We start from the raw sequence: 25,195 nt of genomic DNA, 5'->3' as shown, positions 1-25,195 counted from the left end.
CAGTGCTTCTCGCTACTTGTTCCTAACAAAAATACACTATTGGCCATTAAAATTGCTACACCACGAAGATGACGCGCTACAGACGCGAAATTTAACTGACAGAAAGAAGATGCTGTGATATGCAAATCATTAGCTTTTCAGAGCATTCACACAAGGTTGGCGCCGGTGGCGACACCTACAACGTGCTGACATGAGGAAAATTTCCAACCGATTTCTCATACACAAACAGCAGTTCACCGGCGTTGCCTGGTGAATCGTTGTTGTGATGCCTCGTGTAAGGAGGAGAAATGCGTACCATCACGTTTCCTTCTATGATAAAGATCGGATGGTAGCCTATCGCGATTGCGGTTTATCGTGTCGCGACATTGCTGCTCGCGTTGGTCGAGATCCAATGACTGTTAGCTGAATATGGAATCGGTGGGTTCACGAGGGTAATACGGAACGCCGAGCGGGACCCCAACGGCCTCGTATCACTAGCAGTCGAGATGATAGCAATCTTATCCGCATGGCTGTAACGGATCGTGCAGCCACGTCTCGATCCCTGAGTCAACAGATGGGGACGTTTGCAAGACAACAACCATCTGCACGAACAGTTCGACGACGTTTGCAGCAGCATGGACTATCAGCTCGGAGACCGTGGCTGCGGTTACCCTTGACGCTGCATCACAGACAGGAGCGCCTGCGATAGTGTACTCAACGACGAACCTGGGTGCACGAATGGGAAAACGTCATTTTTTCGGATGAACCCAGGTTCTGTTTACAGCATCATGATGGTCGCATCCGTGTTTGGCGATGTCGCGGTGAACGCACATTGGAAGCGTGTATTCGTCATCGCCATACTGACGTATCACCCGGCGTGATTGTATGGGGTGCCATTGGTTACGCGTCTCGGTCACCTCTTGTTCGCATTGACGGCACTTTGAACAGTGGACGTTACATTTCACATGTGTTACGAGCCGTGGCTGTACCCTTCATTCGATCCCTGCGAAACCCTACATTTCAGCAGGATAATGCACGACCGCATGTTGCAGGTCCTGTACGGGCCTTTCTGGATACAGGAAATGTTCGACTGCTGCCCTGGCCAGCACATTCTCCAGATCTCTCACCAATTTAAAACGTCTGGTCAATGGTGGACGAGCAACTGGCTTATCACAATACGCCAGTCACTACTCTTGATGAATTGTGGGGTATCGTGTTGAAGCTGCATGGGCAGCTGTACCTGTACACGTCATCCAAGCTCTGACTCTATTCCCGGGCGTATGAAGGCAGTTATTACGGCCAGAGGTGGTTGTCCTGGGTACTGATTTCTCAGGATCTATGTACCCAAATTGCGAGCAAATGTAATCACATGTCAGTTCTAGTATAATATATTTGTCCAATGAATACCCGTTTATCATCTTCATTTCTTCTTGGTGTAGCAATTTTAATGCCCAGTAGTGTACAACAACACACAAATCATTCTTATTGGGCAAACTCATCCAATATCTGATCCAGTGGTACAATCTTTGCCATATTCAATAGTGTTACAAAGGTTTCAACATTTCGGTAAACTCGTCCAAACGTAAACTACCTAAATTCCTCTAGACCATTGTCCTTGAGTCTCAAACATACAGGTACCCTCAGGTGTGAGACTTGCTGGTTTGTCTCTGACATTGTTTACTCAATAAATCTTTTGAGACGTGAAATATGTTATTGGCCCTTTGATTTACAGCTCTTAAGGGTTTCAGTTCTACTACGCTGTTATACATTACCTTGCTAACTCGATACGGACCACTATAGATGTAGACAGATTGTGGTCACACAACACATTTTTCCTCGTCTTCAACGACCTTTATTTGTCTTAGTGTGCTCCATTTATTCACCACAAGTCATACATGTAACTTGCGCACACATACTTGGTAAAATTCCCATCACTAACATATATTCCCAACTTCCTGTACTTGCTGACTATTTTGATCTCTTAAATCGAATAACATGCCCCACGGTTCGTCCTCGTCGTCACTGTGCAGTGTTCCGTCTGCTTTCTGCCCTGTTCCCCCATCAGAAGCGCAGACTTCCTGGTTGCGTAACACACCCCTTCTCCTGGGGTTTTATCACCAGTTCTCTGTTCAGGCATTCAAACTCATCTCCGCACGAGTCATCATTATCATCCGTAAAATCTAACACTGCATCTGTCCAGCTCTCTTGTGTGGAGAAATACATTAAAAATATTGCTAGCCTCTGCGACGTATTGCGTCTAAAGTATCGGTAATTTATGTCTTCGTCTTCCAAGTCATTTACCCAAACATGTTCCCACTCATAATCTTCGCAACATCCTTCGTAATCTGCTGCATTTACTCCTGCAACTAATCCTGTCGATACCTCTGTTCTCGGAACTTATGACGAAGCAAGTTGCTTTCTCTCTCCTTCTTCTTCGCCTAATTCCTCTTCATTTAGCCGGCCGGTGTGGCCGTGCGGTTAAAGGCGCTTCAGTCTCGAACCGCGTGACCGCTACGGTCGCAGGTTCGAATCCTGCCTCGGGCATGGATGTGTGTGATGTCCTTAGGTTAGTTAGGTTTAATTAGTTCTAAGTCCTAGGCGACTGATGACCTCAGAAGTTAAGTCGCATAGTGCTCAGAGCCATTTGAACCATTTGAACCTCTTCATTTATTTCCATTAACTGTCCTTCCTCGTTTCCCGATCGCACTCTCCCTTTACTGTTGAGTATAACACTAACATTTCAATGTTCTTGTCACCTCAACTGAGTGAACTGGTCTCACATCAGTCACAGAATATGCAATATTCTCTGTTCGGTTTTCAACTGACACTTTCTTTTTAATTTATCGCTATTTACGAGTAAGGTTCCGTGAACTTTGGTACAATCTAACTGCGAAGTCGGAGCCTCGGCCGCTAGTAAATCACACCTAGTATTCCTACCTCTGTCAATGTGTCGCTGATTTCTTCGTGGATCTAGAGCGCGTACCACAATAATTTCTGCACCCTCTCTTAATTGGTCATTGTGTCCTCCGTGATTCCGTCCATCATGTTTACGATATGGTGGCACCCGTGATCCATGAAGATTGTCCCCAGGCCGCTTATTCCGTTATTGCGGGATGGATGCCTCACTCGCCAGTTCGCATTGGTTGGTGCATGTTGTACCGGCCGTTAGAGGCTTTGCACCAAGTTTACTGGTTCTCTAACTTCTACTCCGCTGCTCCGCAATCCAGTAAATGTAGGTACGCCCCGATATCACTCATGTCTTGACCTGAAAGCGTAATAACCTTCTGTATTCTGTTCGGCAGCTTTTTTTGGTAGATTTATGTTTTTATTTCTGTTCAAAAGGTGCCTCCAGGAACTGTTCACCTTCTCCTTGAAGAACTGAGTCGGGTTGCGAAATTGTGATTCGTCATACGACTTCATCATTAAAATTCCCAATTTCACAAAAAATGGTTCAAATGGCTCTGAGCACTATGGGACTTAACTTCTGAGGTCATCAGTCCCCTAGAACTTAGAACTACTTAAACCCAACTAACCTAAAGACATCACACATATCCATGCCCGAGGCAGGATTCGAACCTGCTTCCGTAGCGGTCGCACGGTTCCAGACTGAAGCGCCTAGAACCGCTCGGCCACTCCATCGCCGCATACATGGCAGAGTCTGTCAGCTGACGTAACTCTTCTTCTTCATTCTATCTTCTTTGCTCATTGTTGTTTCGCCGATCCTGATACAATTCCCTGAATCACTGCCTCATTCTCTTTCCTTCAAGAATCCTATTAATGATTCTCGGTTATGAAGGTTGACGGCTACCTGGATTTTCTGGAATTCGAATAATGCCCTTATTTGTTCGCGACCTCTCACGTTCACTGGTATGGTCCTATCCGACCTTGCGTCACTTCATAATAACAGCTGCTCATCTTGTTTCTTTACTTGAATTACATCCTCTGTTACTTCGTTCTTCCATTACTTGATAACCTCTATATCCTTGTGCAATTCACCTGGCACGCCCTTCACTTCTTTGGACATGGCGCCTAGCTTAATGATGCAGCTAATCACTTCTTCATCAGTTGTTTGAGTCTTTTGTCCTTGGACTTACTGACTTCTTTCCTAATCTTCCTGTCCATTTCTACCACCGTTTCTTCACAGCACTTTACATGAACTCTAGCTGTTGTCACACGTTCACGAAATGCTCGCTACTTTCCTTGAACTGTTTCTCTGCCTTCTTGTAGCACGCCTCCTTTTCTTGTTTTGTTGCTAATTGATAAACGCTAGCGCTAGCGTGCTCTTCCGTCTATTTGTGCTGCTCTTTCGCCTTTTTTTGCTGCTCTTCTGATCTTTTGTACTGCCTGTCGTGCTGTTTCTCATTTTCCAAGTACATTTCAATTAGAAAGGATTGGAGCTCAAATGTCATCAGCGATGGAGGCGATGGCACATGATTCGTAACACTCTGTGACACTTCCTGTGGAGTTTTCTGTTGCCTGTGACATCGTTACATTCTCCTCACACAACGACTCAGATTCTGACTGTTCCCTACTAATCTGTGTATTATTTGTTTCACTATTATTACTGATCTCTCCAAATTACTATTCTGACTTTCCCAACTTTGATACTTTATGAACTGTCCAGCTAAATTTCGATAGTCATCGACACGCAAGTCGCCGAAGTGCCTTCAACTCAAAAGACTTGCACCAGGCGACCGGTCTACCCTACGGGAGGCCTAGCCACTCGACATTTCCATGTTTTTTCGATAGTCAATTCACGGTCGACAGTTACTGATGGACTGACTACTTCCTTTTCATTTCTGCTCATTTTCTCGAAACTACATCTATGGACACCAGTTAACCTGATTGTAGATAACAGTAAAATACTTCCTGCCTTTACGAAATTTCCAAGCTGTCCACACCATAAAATGCAATGAAAACCTATCAAATGCATACACACACAAAAATGTTCCCCCAAAAGTACAAGGTCAATGTTCAGGACAACGACTGACTCCACTTTGTTGCTCTCTTCTTGCAGTAAGACAAGCGCAAATTATTACAGCCCATGCAAACTAGGTCTAACTGATTTGCTTAAAGTTCGTTTTTATTATGGTGTTCACAAGTGCTTTCCAGTCAATAAATGTAATGGATGTGTAAGTAGGCTGTTTATGTTTTCTTATTGGCAACGTTACGTAGCGCTCTGTGTGAAAATCACTGGCTGTGCTGTGTGCAGTCTGTGGCTAGTTTGCATTGTTGTCTGCCATTGTAGAGGGGCAGCTGGATGTTAACAGCGCGTAGCGTTGCGCAGTTGGAGGTGAGCCGCCAGCAGTGGTGGATGTGGGGAGAGAGATGGCGGAGTTTTGTAATTTGTCATGAACTGCTATATATATTATGACTATTAAGGTAAATACATTGTTTGTTCTCTATTAAAATCTTTCATTTGCTAACTATCCCTATCAGTAGTTAGTGCCTTCAGTAGTTTGAATCTTTTATTTAGCTGGCAGTAGTGGCGCTCGCTATATTGCAGTAGTTCGAGTAACGGAGATTTTTGTGAGGTAATTGATTTGTGAAAGGTATAGTTTAATGTTAATCAGGGCCATTCTTTTGCAGGGATCTTTGATAGTCAGATTGCGTTGCGCTAAATAATATTGTGTGTCAGGTTAAGCACAGTCGTGTATAATTTGTTCTAAGGGGACGTTTCATATGTCGACCCTTAGCCTAGGATACCTCACTGGAATCTTCTGATGTTTTCTTGTAGTTTGTGTAATTAGTGTAGATTTTGTTTATTGCTAGCGCGTAATTGTAGAGAGAATCTCCTTTGTAGTTGCAGTTTTTCATTGTTGCACAGTAAAACAGTTGTGGCATGCATGTAGATTTGCACCAAGTATTTCGCAGCTGCAATTAACTAGATATTATTTTCAGTGCTATGTTAATGTGTTCTCTTATTTTTGCTCTTCAAATTGTGTCTTTTTGTGTCATCGTGTGAAATATTGTGACAATAATGGCGTGTGAAAAACGTAATACTAGGCTCCAAAGTAAACTGAGAAATAATAGTGACGACGAGCGTAGCTTATCAGCACCACTGGGTTGTGAATTAACAGACATTCGAAGTAGTAATTTGGTAATTGTGCATAGGGAGATGGAGCGGGCGGGAAATAATGGTGTAGACAGTCAAACAGGTAGTGAACAGGGAAGCATTATCGATCAATCGGTCGGCAACAGCTCGCCTCAGGAATCCGAAATGATAGGACACAATTTTTCAAATACTGTAGATTCAGGTTTTGCGTCCTCACCGTTTTCTCAAATGAGTCAAGACACATTTTCTGCTTGTCAAAATGTGAATGTTGCCGGTGAAAATGCACTGCCAAAAAGCATAGAGAAACAGATTCCAGACACTAATACATTACTATTGCAATTAATGCAACAAATGGAACAAAATCAGAGACAGATGGGACAAAATCTTCAAAAGTTAGACACAATGGAACAAAATCTTAAAAAGTTAGACACAGTGGAACAAAATCTTAAAAAGTTAGATACAATGGAACAAAATCTTCAAAAGTTAGACACCACACTTGAACAAACACGTGAAGATTTAACTACTGAATTACGTAACTTTGAATCGAAATGTCAGAAAGTCTGTAATGACGTAAAAACACAAATTTGTGAGCATTTCCAACCTATTTTTTCGCGTCATGAAAATGCATTACAGAATCGTGAAGCAGCCATAAAAGAACTGCAAACTATTATTCATGAAAATCACGACACCTTGCAAGCTAAAATTGACTCAGTTGCATCTACCGATTCGGTTACGCAACTTGCAAAAACTCAAGAAAACTTAAAGGACACAGTAGATACGATTTCAACACAAATGGACACTCTGAAACTTGGTTCAGAAAAACACACTGAGGAAATAAGTACACTATCGGAGAAAGTAGTCGAACTTTCGGATCAGTTCACTAACTTATCTACAAAGGTAGATGATGATCTGAATGACACAAGACCTGTAGCCATCACTGACACAGAAGAGTGCGAACAAATTAGGAAATTCAAACAAAATCAGAATCAAATTAATACGCAACACCAAAGAGAAATCCGGGAAGTACAAGATCAGCTGACACAGGTAATACAAGAATTACATATTTCAGAGGACACTCGCGCCCCAATAAGGGAAGAGGGACATAGAAATACGGAACAGCCACTAAATAATAACACAGGGCATTTCGGAAGTTATGAAAGAAATTGGCAATGTGCACCGAATTTTGAGATGGAACCGCCGACACGACGTAACAATGACCGATATGCTACTCGCCGACACGATGACTTTGACTATAAGCTGTTCATTACTACACGTAAATTCAAAACATTCAAGAATTCTGCCAGCGACATTCATCCACAAGCGTGGCTCCATCAATTCTCTCATCGTTTTCCTCCCAACTGGTCATTAGAACACAGATTAGAATTTATGTGTGGTTACTTGGAGAATGAACCAGCTGTAAGAATGCGATCGGTCATTCACGATTGCCACAGTGAAGGAGAATTTTACCATGCGTTCCTCTCAGCATATTGGTCACAAGCTACACAAGACCGAATAAAACATAGCATCATGATGATGAAACACTTTGAACAATCTGAATTTTCCAGTCTTGTCAAATATTTTGAAGACATGTTGCACAAGAATCAGTACCTGTCAAACCCATACAGCCCCTCAGAACTCATCCGCATTTGTTTAATCAAATTACCTGAACATTTACAGCATATTATTTTGGCAGTACGTTGCAAAGACGACATTGAAGCTTTTCAGGGACTCTTACAAGAATTAGAAATTGACACAGACAGTCGCGGGATGCGAAAACAGGAAAACAATCACTACAGGTCACATCCGTCACAATTCCGTGACGACAGAAACAATAAATGGCCACGACAAACCTATTCTTACAATGTAAATCGTGACCAAAACAGACACCACCCATATGACAACCACTGGCAGAGTAATAGTTACAGGGAAAGATCACCTTTCCGCGGTAATGACTATCACAGAGACAATCAGAGAAACAGACAATATGGGAACCAAAATAATTATTATCAAGGGAGACAGAATAACTTTAGATGCAACGGTCCAGCACGCAGTTACGACTCAGGGAGAAATTCTCCACCACGTGACAGACAAGAAAGAAACTATGTAAACTACCGACAAAACGACAGACGTGAATTTCATCAGAACTGGCGGGTTTCTAACAGAGCTGGGCCCTCTGGACAACGTGAATTTGTAGAAGTTAGGTCTCCAAATCCCAATAACGACGCGCGCCAACAAAGAGACAATAGGCAATGACTCACACCGCTGGCAGCCACAAGACGTACTTATGAAACTGACGACGCAGCTGCCGTAGCTAGTAATTACGTAAAAATGGAAGACATTAGGGACATCTTACTCCAGGAACACGACGTAACACATAACAACATTGCATATCCTGTGATTCACATTACTGTAAATGACGTAAAATTTACGGCAGTACTTGACTCTGGCAGTCCCATCTCAGTAATTAGTGAAACAGCTTTTAGCAAATGCAACAAATCGAACGATTGCCCCACACTTCCGTTACGTAAGATTAAATTACAAGGTGCAATCTTTGGAAAAAGTGTAGATGTACGCCAACAAACCCATTTAGAATTCTTTTGCCAAAGCCACAGCTTCTCTATGAACTTTCTTATTGTTCCATTATTGTCGACGGAAATTATACTGGGAGTAGACTTTTTGAATGAATATAAAGCAATCTTAAGCTTTCACGATGCTGAAATAAGTTTAGAGAAAGAAGGTAAGTCAATAGCTTTGAAATTTGTAGACTGGCTCTCAAACCATGATGAGGAAATTAATCGGCTTTACGTTCTGTTAGACAACAGTTCGGAATTTTCTACGGAACTAGACACTAACAATCAATCTGCAAGTACTGACAGGGATGATATCGACGGCATATTTGAAATTAATGAGTTAATTCAGAATAAAATTCAAACAATTGAGAATTGTAATGACACTGATAGGCAGGACCTTTTTGAGATTTTACAAGCACATTCCACAGTTTTTACTCACAAAACAGGAACAATCAAGGGATTTCAATACCAATTTCGTGTTCGTGAGCGTACTAAATTTTGTGTTAGACCATACGTAATTCCGGCGCATTATAGGGACCGTGTTAGAACAGAAAAACAATCTATGCTTGTCGAGGGCATTATTGAGCCTGCAGTAAGCTCATACAACAACCCATTACATGTTGTTGAGAAGAAAAATGGATCGATCAGGCTTGTTTTAGATTGGAGACAAATCAATACTATCATCATTCCTGAAACAGACAGGCCGCAGACGATGGAAGAACTTCTTCAAAATTTTAATGGTGTAAAAGTGTTGTCTTCCATTGATCTCAGATCCAGCTTTTATCAGATCGAACTTCATCCAGAATGTAGAAAATACACAGCTTTCCTTTGTTTCGGCGTTTGTTATCAGTTTCGGAAACTTCCTTTTGGTTTGAACATTTCTTCAGCAGCATTCATTCGCGGGCTAAATTCCATATTACCTGAGTTCTTAAAACGTCACATCACCTTATATGTGGACGATATTCTGATAGCAGAAGCTTCATGGGAACAACACAATCGCATCCTCAGCAGTTTGTTACGTATTTTTGCAGAATCTGGAATTACAGTTAACTTGGAAAAGTCTGAATTCGGTAGGACAAAGGTGAAGTTTTTGGGACATATTATTTCTTCTGAAGGCATTCAGCCGGATCCTGAAAAGTTAGAAGCAATTAGAGCCATTCCAGTTCCATCCACAAAAAAACAAGTCCGCAGTTTTCTAGGTCTCGTATATTTTTACCGTCGTTTTCTGAATATGCAAATTCTAGTTACACCAAAACTTTGTTCTCTCACTGGAAAAAATACTATTTGGAACTGGGACGAACAAGCACAGTTGGAATTCAATTCTTTGAAAGAAGCGTTACTTCACGCGCCAATACTAGCTCATCCAGATCTGTCACAAGATTTCTGCCTTAGCACTGATTCTTCCAAAGTTGGTCTTGGTGCCCATTTATTTCAAGAAGCCATAGAAGATGACATTACTGTTCAGAAAACCATTGCTTTTGCTAGCCGAGTGCTAACAAAATCTGAAAAAAATTATTCCGTTACTGAATTAGAAGCTTTAGCTATCGTTTGGGCATTTAACAAATTCCGTTTCTTTCTTTCTGGTAAGCACGTAAAAGTATACAGTGATCATCGTGCATTACAATTTCTTATGTCTTCAAAATTAAATCATGATAGGTTAAAACGTTGGGCATTGTTTCTGCAAGAATTCCGCTTCACAATAGTCTACATTCCCGGCAAGGAGAACATTGTTGCGGACTCGCTGTCACGCGCACCGTCTGGGCTTGAGAAAAGTAACACAGAAGGCAACCTTGAGAAAAATTTCAGTATTCTTTACATTCAGAAAGTCGCCTTTGAAAACTTCATCACCACATCTTTAAAGGACATTGCTCATGAACAAGATAAAGATCCGATTTGGAAAGACATCAAAAGTAAATGGCATGAAAAGACACACACTCAGATTCGGCATTATTACCTGGTTAGAAACAACATACTCTTCAAACGCTGCACTGTTGATGACAAGCTATGGGTACTTTGCATTCCAGACGATTTTGTTAATAAGCTCATTTGGTACACTCATCTCAGCTACGCACATTTTGGTCCACGAAAATGTTATCATATTCTTCGAACGACTTGTTATTTTAACAATATGGAAAAGCGAATTCGAAGAGTCTTGTCTATTTGTAAACTTTGTCAAAAGGCGAAACCATCTACTATCTCACATCGTGCTCCGTTGTTTCCTATTATTCCTTCTAAATTAAAAGAATTTGCTGCTGTTGATCTCTTGGGACCCCTTGTCAGAACATCGAATGGATTTTCGTGCGTTCTAGTCGCTGTTGAACTTACTTCAAAATTTGTTTCTTTCACTCCGTTACGTAAAGCCACTGGACGGTCTGTATCCAACGCCTTTGTTAAAAATTTCTTACGTGAAGTTGGACACGTTAGTAAAGTCATTTCAGATAACGGTCCGCAATTCAGATCTGCTGTTTGGTCCCGCATGCTTCGGAATCATAAAATCAAACCTGTTTTTATTTCATTGTATTCACCACATTGTAACCCCTCCGAACGGATTATGAAAGAAATCAATAAGCTTTGCAGACTTTATTGTCACAGAAAGCATCAGCATTGGGACAGATATTTACACTTATTTCAAAACGTGCTGAATGAAATGCCTCATGACTCCACTGCTTTACCTCCTACTCTTGTACTGAAGAATGAAGAACCACCGAACAGAATCAGAGAGCTTGTACCTTTCCCGAATACACGTAAACTTCGACACAAAGACATAATTGATTTGGCTCTTAAAAATATAAAATCTGCAGCAGACAAAAGGAGAAAACTACACGGTAAAGCAAATGCAAAGAAATTATATATTGGTCAGAAAGTTCTCATTAAAGCTCATTCATTGTCACATAAGAAAAAACACTTGAGTCACAAATTCTTTCTAGTTTACAATGGACGTTACAGAATCCGACGTATACCACATGATAATTGCGCTGAAGTTGAAACTCTGCGTACTAGGAAGAGTAAAGGTTTACACCACATTTCACATGTAAAACCGTTTATTGAAAGATAATCTGCCTTTTAACTTTGTCTTTGCCATATAACTTTTCACTTTACATTACTAGTATGCTTTGTCAGACTTAGAATCTGTTTGCGGTGTTTCTGTTTCATATCTGCACAGTTTTTCTGTATTATTCTGGGAAGTAAAACATGTTTTAGTAGTAACTTTTGTGGTATAGCTACAATGAGACAGCCTCTTTCGTAGCACAACAATACGTTACAGCACAGTACGTTCTTCACCACGACAATAAGCGTAATAACTAAGATATCTATACGCAAAGCATTTCACTTTTGTTTATCATGAGGTAAGTACATTGTCTTCTGCAGAACTTAGCTTTCGGAGGACGATAACTACGACACTTCCACAGAGATTATCTTACAACAAGACGCATATTTAGCGCTACGTTTACGTAATTACACCGTTGGATAACTTCACACTTACGAAATTGTATTTTGTCTGTACTATGTGAACTGTTCATATTTTTTCGGAACCATTGTGATTCTATGAGAGCTTTGAATGATGTATTTGGTAAGGGAGCATGATTTTAAAGTACGTTTGAGGTAGATGACACTATTGAAATGAGCAGAGAATTTTTTATAGTTTGAAATTATTGCAGAAAGCTACGACTTTTTTGAGATTTGACTGAGGTGTTATGATGTTATTTTTACGACGACGATGTGTATTATGCTGTTGAGGTATGTTTATGTCAATAAGATGATGCTACCATATATGAGGAATGTGATTACGTGTTTATATGTATATGAATAATGAATAGAACTTAGGGACGCTGATTTGTGAAAAAGGTTGTTGGAAACCAAGAATCGTACTTTAAGAGTTATGAAATGTGTGTAAATGCGTGAATGTATCACAATTAAGGCGAAAATTTTTTGGACAATGTTATATTCATAGGATTTTGTTTCTACACATTTGCAACACAAATTCTTGACCTGTGAAATATTTTTATATGAGACTGTCACTGTAGCGGAAACTGCTGTCTTTAAGTGACCACCTGCACATAATGCGTCGTGGGCACCCAGGTGTGTCAGACGCCTGGAGAACAAGCCATTAGTGTGAGTGCCTCGTCAGAAGCACAGGTAGAAAAAAAAAGAAAGGGGAGGCCATTGTCAGCGCTACTGACATTTCCTTGTTGTAAGCATACTGTGGATCTCGTAATTTATGATATTTACTGAAATGCCTAATGAAACGATGAGAAACATTTCACGGCTATTGTCTTGCTAGTTGAGAAAAATGCCATATGGCTTGCTTTATGTATTTATTTACACATTTTGTTTAATATCAAGTTTCTAGCTGCACTGCAGCATTGGTTAAAATAAAATTTAATATATGTACTAATATAGTTATTTTATGCCTACAGATCCAGTCAATAAGAAATTTATGATCTACTTCCAAGAAAACGAAGGCACATAAATAGACATTTCCCTTCACAGGAATTGCACAAATAATTTCTTTACGATTTGGTAACTTATCTGCTAGTGTAAGTTCTCGTGATGCATCACTCTAGTGTTAAGATGTGACATAGGTATTAGACATGGCCATTTTAGTGTAATATTTTTTCTGCTTGAGCTATGTCATGTTTAGATATAAGTTATTTCTGCTTCTGTTTGCCACGCATAGTGCTACTAAATTTCACTTTGTATTACTCTGTTAAGCTAGTTTTACTATTGATTTATTTTTATTGTTGCTGCACATTGGCTCATATTATTTGTAATGTTGCATTGCTTGGTAATTTAGATTTACTGTAGCTTGCTTTGCGATTTTCCATTTTTTTTTTTTTTTGCATTGCTGTTTGTGTTAATTTGTTATGTGATGCTGCATTGCCTCATCCCTTGGTATATATATCTGAGCTCAGTAGATTTAAGTTAGCTTAAGAGGGGGTAGACTATATAAGAAACTAACTATGATGACTTGGAAGAAATGTATTGAGAAGCTATATGAAAATGGTTTGGGCAAAAAAAAAGGGATACTGTACAGTGGAGAAACACTATTTTGACAGAGGATGTGAACCGAATACAGAAAGCAAGCTTAGATAGGACTTTTTGGGAATAATGATGAACGAAGGGAGATCTCCATGCAAAATACTGCAGTAAAACGAACCCTGTCCTTTCCTTTTGTGTTATCCCACTATGTGTTTGTGTACCCTTGTGTATTTGTTTTCTTCCTGTCTCTGTGTAGTTTCATAGAATTTTTTTTCTTCTAATACTAAGCTATATTCACTCTGATGAGCAATACTGTTATCCTCAAATATAATTGGCATTAATAATATGTTATTTTCTTTGTAAATATGCTTAGACATTATTTTTTCTGTTTTGTTTTAATACTCATGTGTGAAGTTGATGTTTCGCAAGTTTTTCTGATCTTTTATGTATGTACTCATGTCATAATTCCTGTAACACTGATGTATATGTTATTTCGATTCTTTTGTAAAGCTCATATTACTACAAATGTTATCTGTATTGTTATGTTTTTAATTATGCATTTTGTACCTTTGTCATTGTATTCTTATGTTATAAAATTGTAATTGACAGCAGTTCATCAAATTAAGTAACTTGTAAGTTCCATATCACTGCACACATTTCTGTTGGTCATAGTATATGGACATTAGTGTTTGCATGCTGGATAACAGCATTGCTGGTTCTAAGGACAATTCAAAAAACTTTGTGAGTGCACGAGTGGTGGTTTATGGACGTGCTATATTATCCGCAAGACTCTTCACTGGTGATTGTGCACCCGCACAGTCACAACAGATGGCTGCTGGTCATCTCTACCAGGACTACAGTGGGCCTGTCCACAATTTCTACAAGGACTGCAGTGGGTCTACACCTCTGGTGGCCCACCAATACCGTAATCTCTACCAGGACTACAGTGGGTCCGCTCTGTGATGACCTACCTACCAATATTCGTCAGAACTTCGAATGACTCTGCTGTGGGTTTGCTCTGTTGTGGCCCATTACCTGTCAGCATGTCAAGAGTCAGCACTGCCTTTCCGTTGGAAGGACAACACTACTTCTTCAAGACTGCATGGAAATCCACTACTTCTGTGTGCAATTTTTTTACTAATGAGACTTTGTGAAAAAAACTGTATTTACTATTATGATGAATGATCAGGACTATCTTTATGGACTGTGAGAAAATTTTAGCTTTTGATCAACATTGTATCAATAAGTGTGTGCATTTTATATCTTTGTTAGTGTAATTATAAAAAATTTAATCAAATCATTATTGGCCACTGGCCAAAAACACTTGTAAAATTTTTTGTGGGGAGCATGGGGGCTATGTAAGTAGGCTGTTTATGTTTTCTTATTGGCAACGTTACGTAGCGCTCTGTGTGAAAATCACTGGCTGTGCTGTGTGCAGTCTGTGGCTAGTTTGCATTGTTATCTGCCATTGTAGAGGGGCAGCTGGATGTTAACAGCGCGTAGCGTTGTGCAGTTGGAGGTGAGCCGCCAGCAGTGGTGGATGTGGGGAGAGAGATGGCGGAGTTTTGTAATTTGTCATGACTGCTATATATATTATGACTATTAAGGTAAATACATTGTTTGTTCTCTATTAAAATCTTTCATTTGCTAACTATCCCTATCAGTAGTTAGTGCCTTCAGTAGTTTGAATCTTTTATTTAGCTGGCAGTAGTGGCGCTCGCTGTATTGCAGTAGTTCGAGTAACGGAGATTTTTGTGAGGTAAGTGATTTGTGAAAGGTATAGTTTAATGTTACTCAGGGTCATTCTTTTGCAGGGATCTTTGATAGTCAGATTGCGTTGCGCTAAATAATATTGTGTGTCAGGTTAAGCACAGTCGTGTATAATTTGTTCTAAGGGGACGTTTCAGATGGACAAATCATTCAACTTTCAGGCGTCAGATTCGTATTATCGACCAATAAAACTGACTGCAGAAATAAGGGAACTGCAAGGGATCGGTAAAATCCTACCCCGCGGTCGAAAAATTCCTGTTTGAGATGTCAGCTGAACAATTTAGCATACTCCTGAGATGCTATAGAACATATCCCCAGTGATAGGTATCTCCCTATCATATCATGTGAAGTAAAATAAATGAAGATCAGACAACGGATACAGCTTGTCTAATTAAATTACCAGGAGTGACTCAATTAAGCGCGAGAAAATGGGTACCGCGCCTCACACGGATATATTGATAATGGGATCCATCAAACTACGAAAAAACTAAGGATCACCGTATCAGTATGGTTTATTACCAAAAGACATCAAAGTACTACAATATTGGGCATGATCAGAGTTCTATAAATGAAGTCTTTGTCAGAATATATTAAACATGCTTACATAATGCAGATGTCACAGTTTTTATGCTGTGAAACATGGATTACATAACCAAGTTTAATATACTCCACCAATGACTTCATTTATAGAAGTCTGATCATGTCCAACATTGCAATAGTTGAAAATGGCCAAAGGCCAAAATCATGACTGTACAGTAGAATAAACACCAGTATTCTCGACTAAATGCAGGGGAGTGCAGTTACCTGGCTGCGAAAATTAGATCAGCAAAATGCATTTTTGAGGCAAGATAAATAATTTTTCGCTCATCTTGGCTCCCTGAATACAAGCACGGCCTGTGCTTACGACTCTAAAGGTGCACAAGAGCAGAAGACAGCTGCTATAATGCCTGGGAATTCTAAGTTCAGCCCCCGCATCTGAGACATATTACTTTGCAGCTCTATGACACCCTGAGAAGAAGTGTTCACTGCGACACCCCCATAGCAAGTGCTTTCTTAATCTCCTCTACAAAACATTGATCGTTCAGCCAGCTTCAGAATCTCCTGAGCCAACTGCAACAGACCTTGTGAGTTCCAATCAATAATATTTTAATAAACATGCTAACAAATTCCCTACTCTTATAAGATTCTTCCGTAGTTAACAAACGAAGTACATTTCTCCATTCGAGTGGGACAGAAGACAGAAAATCTCCCCCACTGTTTAGCAGCTTTCTAACTACTGCCATTGAGATGGCCTCCACATACGCATACACGGGAGCTCTCCCTCACTGTCAAAATAATTGCTACGAGCGATCAGAAACCTCCTTACTAAATTTTTATCAGAAATTCCTCTTTCAGGCGTAAAGGCAGGATCTCACAGCAGCAGTGTTATGTTTCTCCAAGTTCTTCAGATCTTAGCTGTGCACTTCGCACACAGTGAAGCTTTAGAACAGACTGAGGTGCCCTCACAAGTCGCTCCTGCTTCATTCAGTTTGCAGAGTGCTCTTGCTTCCATTTACTTTCCCTAGACTTTCACTTTCAGCAACGACTTTTTATGATTTCGAAAGACGCCAAGCTCTTGTCGGATTATCCTCTTCCATTTTTTTCCGTTTTTATCACTACTCGAAATGTTCACAGTGGGAGTGGGCTGATTGATGTCATGATATGACACGTGATCTGGTTTTGAGAACTCTACCTGCATTTTCACTGATTAAATTAGGTGTGGGCTGTAGTCTCTTTTCAATATTTTCTTCATGAATCTGTTTGTGTGGCCACTCTGCTATCAGTGATGTGCTTGAGAGAATTGCATGTCCGCAGCTCGTGGTAGTGCGGTAGCGTTCTCGCTTCCCGCGCGCGGGTTCCCGGGTTCGATTCCCGGCGGGGTCAGGGATTTTCTCTGCCTCGTGATGACTGGGTGTTGTGTGCTGTAATTACGTTAGTTAGGTTTAAGTAGTTCTAGGGGACTGATGACCATAGATGTTAAGTCCCATAGTGCTCAGAGCCATTTGAACCATTTTTGAATTGCATATGGTTGCACCAGAGAGTTCACGGAAGGCGGCCAGTCGGTGACAATAGCGAGGTGTCAACATAGGGGACCCCTAGGCAACGGTCTGCAGTGTGCTTTCGTATCAGCCAGAATGTAGAGGCCAGCGGCTCAGCAGAAGTTGGGAGCGACTGACTGGTGCCTCACAAAATAGCTTTTCTCCTGAGTGCCTGACCGATTGGTGCCACACATATACGCTGTTTTGCATTTCTTGGGTGCAGTTTTTCACACCTCTGTCCTTAGTCACATGGCATAAAGAAGCGAGATGATTCGAAGACTGCAAACGGTTCATGCTGATTTCATAAGGCGAAACTCTAATTTGGCGGCAAGTATAGGAGGTGGAGCTAGCATGGTGTTTTTGGAGGGGCTATTTGTGCCTTGGGGTATGGAAATGATTGTCCTATGATCCCACACACAGTTTCGACTGCAAGTATAGAAGTATGGAGGGGTCGAGATGCACTAATTTTTCAAAGTAGGTGCATACAACAGAACTTTTCGTGAAATCTCATCTGGACCGTCAGAGAGCAGATGAGAGGTCAGTATTGGAACAACAGGGGTATGAGCGCAAAGTACCGTTATCCAAGATGGCGGGGATGACGTCATGCAAGATGGCGGCCGTGACGTCCCAGACACACCGCCCAGTGAGGTCATCCAGACACCCCCTGTGACATCAATCAAGGCGGATTTTGTCGGGAATTTTGAATTTTGGCGGAAGGTCAATTGGGCTATCTCAATCCCACCTCAAACCCCTCCAGGAAATGGCAGGAAGTTCAAATTCCAACATGATAATGCGTCACACCTAGGGAAATGGTGGTAAAAATGGACTTGTCTTTATTTTGTAACATATTTCAAGCATGTATGTTCGCCACTGGGTCTGTGACTTAGTTCACATCGTCGCCACCAGAGAGCGCCACTGTTATGTCATCCAAAATGGTGGATTTTGGCTGGAAGATACGACATTTGGGATACCTCCACTAACCTAACTCCTCCCCAAAAAAAAGGAGCCAAGTTCAAATTCCAACAGGATAATGCATCTCACCTAAGAAAAAGGCGCGAAAAAAGAACTTTTCTTTATTATTGAACCAATTTCAAGCAGGTAAGAAAAGCTGTTCACTATACTTCCAACTACCGAGTTTCAACTACTTTTCAAGGTCCAGACCACCACCTCTTCGTAGGAACCAGCGCAGAGTTTGAATTCTGGTAGTAAAGAAAGATCGCTTCTGCTTTCGCTACCAACCTAATAAAATTGTTGCAAACAAAGCTCACCACCGCTAACCTAAGCCTCCAGGGCGCAATCTCTTCGTAAGGGTTTCTGGTAAAAAGACTCAGCCCGCACTAGGCTGATGGAGAGAGGAAGGAGTGTACTTTCTTTATTGGGGGGCAATTTATTTAGGGATGGAGTATATGTATCACAGAACTCACGCTCTGACATGCCCCACAGCATACCGACCTGCAAACTACACCTACATAACTCATGTACAAGGCTCTACACACACGCTTGACAAATGTAAACCGTCAAAAATAACGCACTGCACAACCTACACAGACATGCGAACCACTTGTAAATAATGCAATGCATTTACTCCCAGATAGCCAAACAACTAGTAAATTGTCAAAATGATAATCCATCTAAAACACTCTGCTTGCTAATCGTCAACTGTCGAAATCATACACCAGCCTTTAATTAAAGAATTAGAGGCAGCACCACCACCCAGTGTATTCGCCACTGAGTCCAGAGCTCAACTGACTTAGTTCATATCGATGCCACTAGAGGACGCTGTAGTGACGTCAGGTGATGACGCAAGTATCGTAATCTAAGATGACGCTACCTAGTGGGTTCACCATGAGCTCCAGACCCAAACTGTCTTAGTACATTTCGTCGCTGCCAGAGGACGCCTCTGTGACACCAGCTGATGATGCAAGTACAGTTATCCATGATGGAGGTAAACAGTGTATTCTCTACGAGGTTTGGACTCAGTACCACCAGCAGAGGACTGTGTCGTCCTTTTCGTGACGTAAACCAAGATGGTGAGGGAAAATGGTGGGAAAACGACTCAGCCTGCTCTGGGCTGCTGAGGAGAGTAAGGACAAAGTGCACTCTACTTATTTTCAAACAACTTATTTAATAATAGACTATATCTATCACATTGAAACAAAAGATCCAACCGGATGTGCCTGGAGCCATGTAGCACAGCCCACAGACACGCAACGAACTCGTAATTTCATTACACAATAGCAAACTGCTCCTAAATAATTCTTCACACTGATATGTAGACACGCTCAGTACTCGTAAACCGTCCAAATAGCGCATAGCAGGGCCTAGAGCCGCTAGCGAAATAACAATGCGCGCAAGCACAGTCCACCGCCCCCTGTCCAGTAGAGAACACAGGAGGTAGCGATAAGTGACTCATCCGTCAGATGTCAAACCGCGCACAGCCCCTGCTTGGCTTCCGCAAGCATGAGGTGGCGGCACCCACATTCATACGTAACACATGAGAAATTCCTATCCACTAGACACCGATGATGACGTGATTTCACGTACGGTCGACGCGGCTGTCAACTGTCAAACCACGCACAAGCCCCCACCCGCATCCAGCAAGCACCAGCATCTCATTCATACTTCATTTCTGTGAAATTCCTATCCAAATATGTGTTCACCTAGGCACACGTGCTGACATGATCGGGCGGGAGCGCAGCCACGAGCTGGCCCCAAAAGCAGACGAAAGTTGTATGTAGCCACCGTTGATGAGGCGACCGGACAGGGGTGGGGGCTTATTTACATAGCGTGCACTCCGAGCAGAACCACCCACATGGGGCATTCCTCACAACCCTCACCCGAACTGCAGTCCGGCGAAGACGCTGCAGAATTCCATTCCACAATAGCAGAACCTGCTTTCCCTTTAGCGATTCTAAAGGACCATAAGTGATGTTTGACTGATGCTTCACCACGTGTAGCTACATACCACCGCGAAGTGAGGCAGCTGCAGCTCGGGTCCCGCGCACTCCGTCACAGTCCCCGAGCCGGCGCCGTCGAACACCGGTGAAAGTTGCATGCCTCTATACAGTCACCGTTATACTGTCATAGCATTCCAAAGCGCGTTCACACTAGTCTCATATTCGAGGCATCTCCAGGCGCCACTTGTCTTTACCACTGAAGGCAGAATAGCACAGAGCACGTTGACACATGCGTTCAACCGCACGTACCCACCCCAGCGTGACTGACACATCGCCATCTAAAACATTATCATTGTTATTCTTAGTTCACATGGCTTTGTGGGGAAAAAAATGTCAGGCAAGTCCAGCTCTCTGTAATTTTATAGTGCCCCAGAAATACGAGGGTTGTTTTTTAAGTAAGGGCCGTTCGCGCGTATAGTACCGTAGTTCGCGCGGACGCCGCAACAAGCCACCGCGCCACTTGCCGGCATCCTTCCCGTTCGCACTGATGCAAGTTGCAGCTCTGTAGCTGACGTGTACGCATCACTGTGCTACTTTATAATGTTTACGATTATTGAATCGCCCGCCGCGTGTGAGATACGGTCAGTGATACGTTTTTTGACCGCGAGAAGCCTATCAGCTGCAGAAATTCATCGTCAGTTAACAGACGTTTATGGCTTGAATGCAATGAGTGAAGGTAAAGTGCGTCAACGAGTTAGAGAGTTTAAAAATGGCCGTCAAAACGTCCATGACGAAGAACGCTCAGGGCGGCCCTCTATGATCACTGATGATTTGGTGACTGCAGTCGAAACAAAGATTCGTGAGGACAGAAGATTCACAATTTCCACTCTTTCTTTGGAATTTCCACAATTTTTAAGATCGGTTTGGTACAAAATTGTGTCTGAAAACCTAAACTTTAAGAAACTGTGTTCTCGGTGGGTACCCAGACTCCTCACAGAGTACCACAAAGGGAAGAGATTTGCCACTTCATTGGACTTTTTGATTCGTTACGAGGAAGAAGGGGATGACATGTTGAGTCAAATTGTCACTGGAGATGAAACATGGGTATCCCATATCACTCCCGAAAGCAAGCGACAATCGATGGAATGGCGACACACAACCTCACCCGTCAAGGTCAAAGCCAAACAGACGCTGTCAAAGCGCAAGATTATGGCAACTGTGTTCTGGGACCGGCGCGGTGTTTTGCTAGTGGACTTTATGCCACGAGGAACGACAATCAACTCAGATGCCTACTGTGCAACTCTTAAGAAGCTCCGCAGAGCAATTCAAAACAAAAGGCGCGGCATGTTGACAAAAGGAGATTTGCTCCTGCATGATAACGCTAGGCCTCACACCTCTCAAAAGACTCGGCATTTGATTGATTCTTTTGGCTGGGAAGTTTTGGACCATGCACCATACAGCCCCGACCTTGCTCCTAGCGATTTTCACCGTTTCCGGTACCTGAAACACCATCTTGGCGGGCAGCGCTTCAATGATGACTATGAAGTGAAAGCGGCCGTGAACTCTTGGCTGTCGGAGCAGGCGGCCGAATTCTTTGAAGAGGGAATTAAAAACTTAGTTGTACGGTATGACAAGTGCTTAAATAAACAAGGCAACTATGTAGAATAATAGGTGAAAGTGTGTAGAATCAGAAAATAAAAGTTTTTTTACAAAAGTATTTGTATCTTTTTTTAAATAAAAACGGCCCTTACTTAAAAAACAACCCTCGTAGTTAACGCTCGCTGTTTTGTTGTCTCAGCTTGTATGTGCCAAAATTCCTACCACAACAGAACCTGTTTACCAAAATATCACCGAATCCAGTCTTCCTCCCAGACATAACGCGATAGCCTTCCTGCTCTCAACATATGCAAATGTTCTCGCCGCTCCTATGTCCCACCACAATCAATCGAGCATTCTTATTGGCTCTTATCGAATTTACCAGTCGAATTACTAACGTCGTCTGTGTAGAAGTACCATCCACGTTTTCTTTCTGGGGCTTTCTGTCGTTATTTTGCAAAGATTGCTAAATTGCTCCGACAGTTCCCTCAATCTATACACCCCCAACCTGTTCTTTCTTTCTACAGACACTACACTCAGTGGTAATAAACTATTTTACACATATCACCATTTTGCACCGACAACTAAACATCGCAAAGTTGTCTACAGGTCATCAAATACAAGCGATACTCGCAAGAATATTGGAGCATCAAACCAATCTCCAAACAGGGAATATATCACAGAGTACTGTCTCGATCTAGTAAACACGCAATTCATATCCCTCACCATACCAAATCATCCCCTTTACATCAGCGAACCGAAGTCACTCTCAGAACTGATGTGAAAAGACAGGCTCATTTCCCCTTTGCACAAACGCGTTACTGTTTCCGCTTTCTTGCTTGCATTTCTACAGACATGTCCAGACTTGTCGCTTACAAGAACACCCGTATTTTCGCCATAATATTATACAATTTTCGCCGTACTTCTCGACATCAAGAACGCAGCACTCTTCTTTGTCACCCACCCCCACCCCTTTAAGCTATTGCACTGCATTTAACATAAAATTTCTACAAATTAACCTAGTGTTCTGCACTTAACCTGCTGTTCATCTCCATGTCACCCGCACACACAACCCTTATCTACGAGGTGCATTCAAGTTCTAAGGCCTCCGATTTTTTTTCTAATTAACTACTCACCCGAAATCGATGAAACTGGTGTTACTTCTCGACGTAATCGCCCTGCAGACGTACACATTTTTCACAACGCTGACGCCATGATTCCATGGCAGCGGCGAAGGCTTCTTTAGGAGTCTGTTTTGACCACTGGAAAATCGCTGAGGCAATAGCAGCACGGCTGGTGAATGTGCGGCCACGGAGAGTGTCTTTCATTGTTGGAAAAAGCCAAAAGTCACTAGGAGCCAGGTCAGGTGAGTAGGGAGCATGAGGAATCACTTCAAAGTTGTTATCACAAAGAAACTGTTGCGTAACGTTAGCTCGATGTGCGGGTGCGTTGCCTTGGTGAAACAGCACACGCGCAGCCCTTCCCGGACGTTTTTGTTGCAGTGCAGGAAGGAATTTGTTCTTCAAAACATTTTCGTAGGATGCACCTGTTACCGTAGTGCCCTTTGGAACGCAATGGGTAAGGATTACGCCCTCGCTGTCCCAGAACATGGACACCATCATTTTTTCAGCACTGGCGGTTACCCGAAATTTTTTTGGTGGCGGTGAATCTGTGTGCTTCCATTGAGCTGACTGGCGCTTTGTTTCTGGATTGAAAAATGGCATCCACGTCTCATCCATTGTCACAACCGACGAAAAGAAAGTCCCATTCATGCTGTCGTTGCGCGTCAACATTGCTTGGCAACATGCCACACGGGCAGCCATGTGGTCGTCCGTCAGCATTCGTGGCACCCACCTGGATGACACTTTTCGCATTTTCAGGTCGTCATGCAGGATTGTGTGCACAGAACCCACAGAAATGCCAACTCTGGAGGCGATCTGTTCAACAGTCATTCGGCGATCCCCCAAAACAATTCCCTTCACTTTCTCGATCATGTCGTCAGACCGGCTTGTGCGAGCCTGAGGTTGTTTCGGTTTGTTGTCACACGATGTTCTGCCTTCATTAAACTGTCGCACCCACGAATGCACTTTCGACACATCCATAACTCCATCACCACATGTCTCCTTCAACTGTCGATGAATTTCAATTGGTTTCACACCACGCAACTTCAGAAAAAATGATTGCACGCTGTTCAAGTAAGGAAAACGTCGCCATTTTAAGTATTTAAAACAGTTCTCATTCTCGCCGCTGGCAGTAAAATTCCATCTACCGTACGGTGCTGCCATCTCTGGGACGTATTGACAATGAACGCAGCCTCAAAAAACAATGCACATGTTTCTATCTCTTTCCAGTCTGGAGAAAAAAAATCGGAGGCCTTAGAACTTGAATGCACCTCGTATTGTACTGCTAACACCACCTTGATATAAAAAATCAATGCAAATTAAGTATGCAAATTAATTAAATCGATATCCTTCACATGTATGGGGTAGTTTTCTTAATTCACAGCACTCTATTGGTCAGTAAAAGCGATGGAATATAGTTTAAACAAAAGATAACTAGCAAAAAACACATCCCACCACCTGATGCCCAAAGCCCGATGCCCGACGCCGATGCCACCGACTCAATACACACTCTCAAGAGTCAGGATAAAATATTTTGTCTGCGCTGGGGCCTGTGGCGGGAATGATTCACGTTTCCAGCTAATGGTAGGAGCTGTCTGAATGGAGAGACTTGTTGGGATGCCAGAATGTAGCTGACTTAATCGTGTCGTCCTCTAGACGGCCGAATAACGAACTAGTTCTTAGTATGTGTTGTATAGTTTTCGTGGTCACGTCGAAATTTAGAGAAGATTCAATACGGGCGGGTGTTTGCGCTGGACCATTATTCCCTCCCATGCAAATTGTCCAGTTGCCTGCTTCTACACATTTTGTGACTCTGTTTAGTTGAGGGGACATCGATTGTGGTGTGTGTATCTAGCAGGTGAAAGACTAGCAGAAGATACGATTGCTTGTTCTCTAGACATGAGAAACACCTTACTTGACTTTGTAGATTATAGGGATGATTTGGAATCTGCTACATCACTGACAAAATTATTCACGAGTGGAAATATCAGTTTCCTCTATTTATTTCGGTTTTTCACGTAAAGGTCTTCGCAGACAGGATAAGTTTCTAGTTACTCAATGGTTTACAGCACACTCCGCCTCGATAAAGTTTCTGGTTTCTAGAGAAATAATTTCCAGTCTATATCTTCGAAATTATGTTGTGCGAGCG

This window comes from Schistocerca cancellata, chromosome 5 (assembly GCF_023864275.1).
Source record: "Schistocerca cancellata isolate TAMUIC-IGC-003103 chromosome 5, iqSchCanc2.1, whole genome shotgun sequence".
In the NCBI taxonomy this organism is placed as follows: Eukaryota; Metazoa; Arthropoda; class Insecta; order Orthoptera; family Acrididae; genus Schistocerca; species Schistocerca cancellata.
This window is presented reverse-complemented; position numbering follows the sequence as displayed.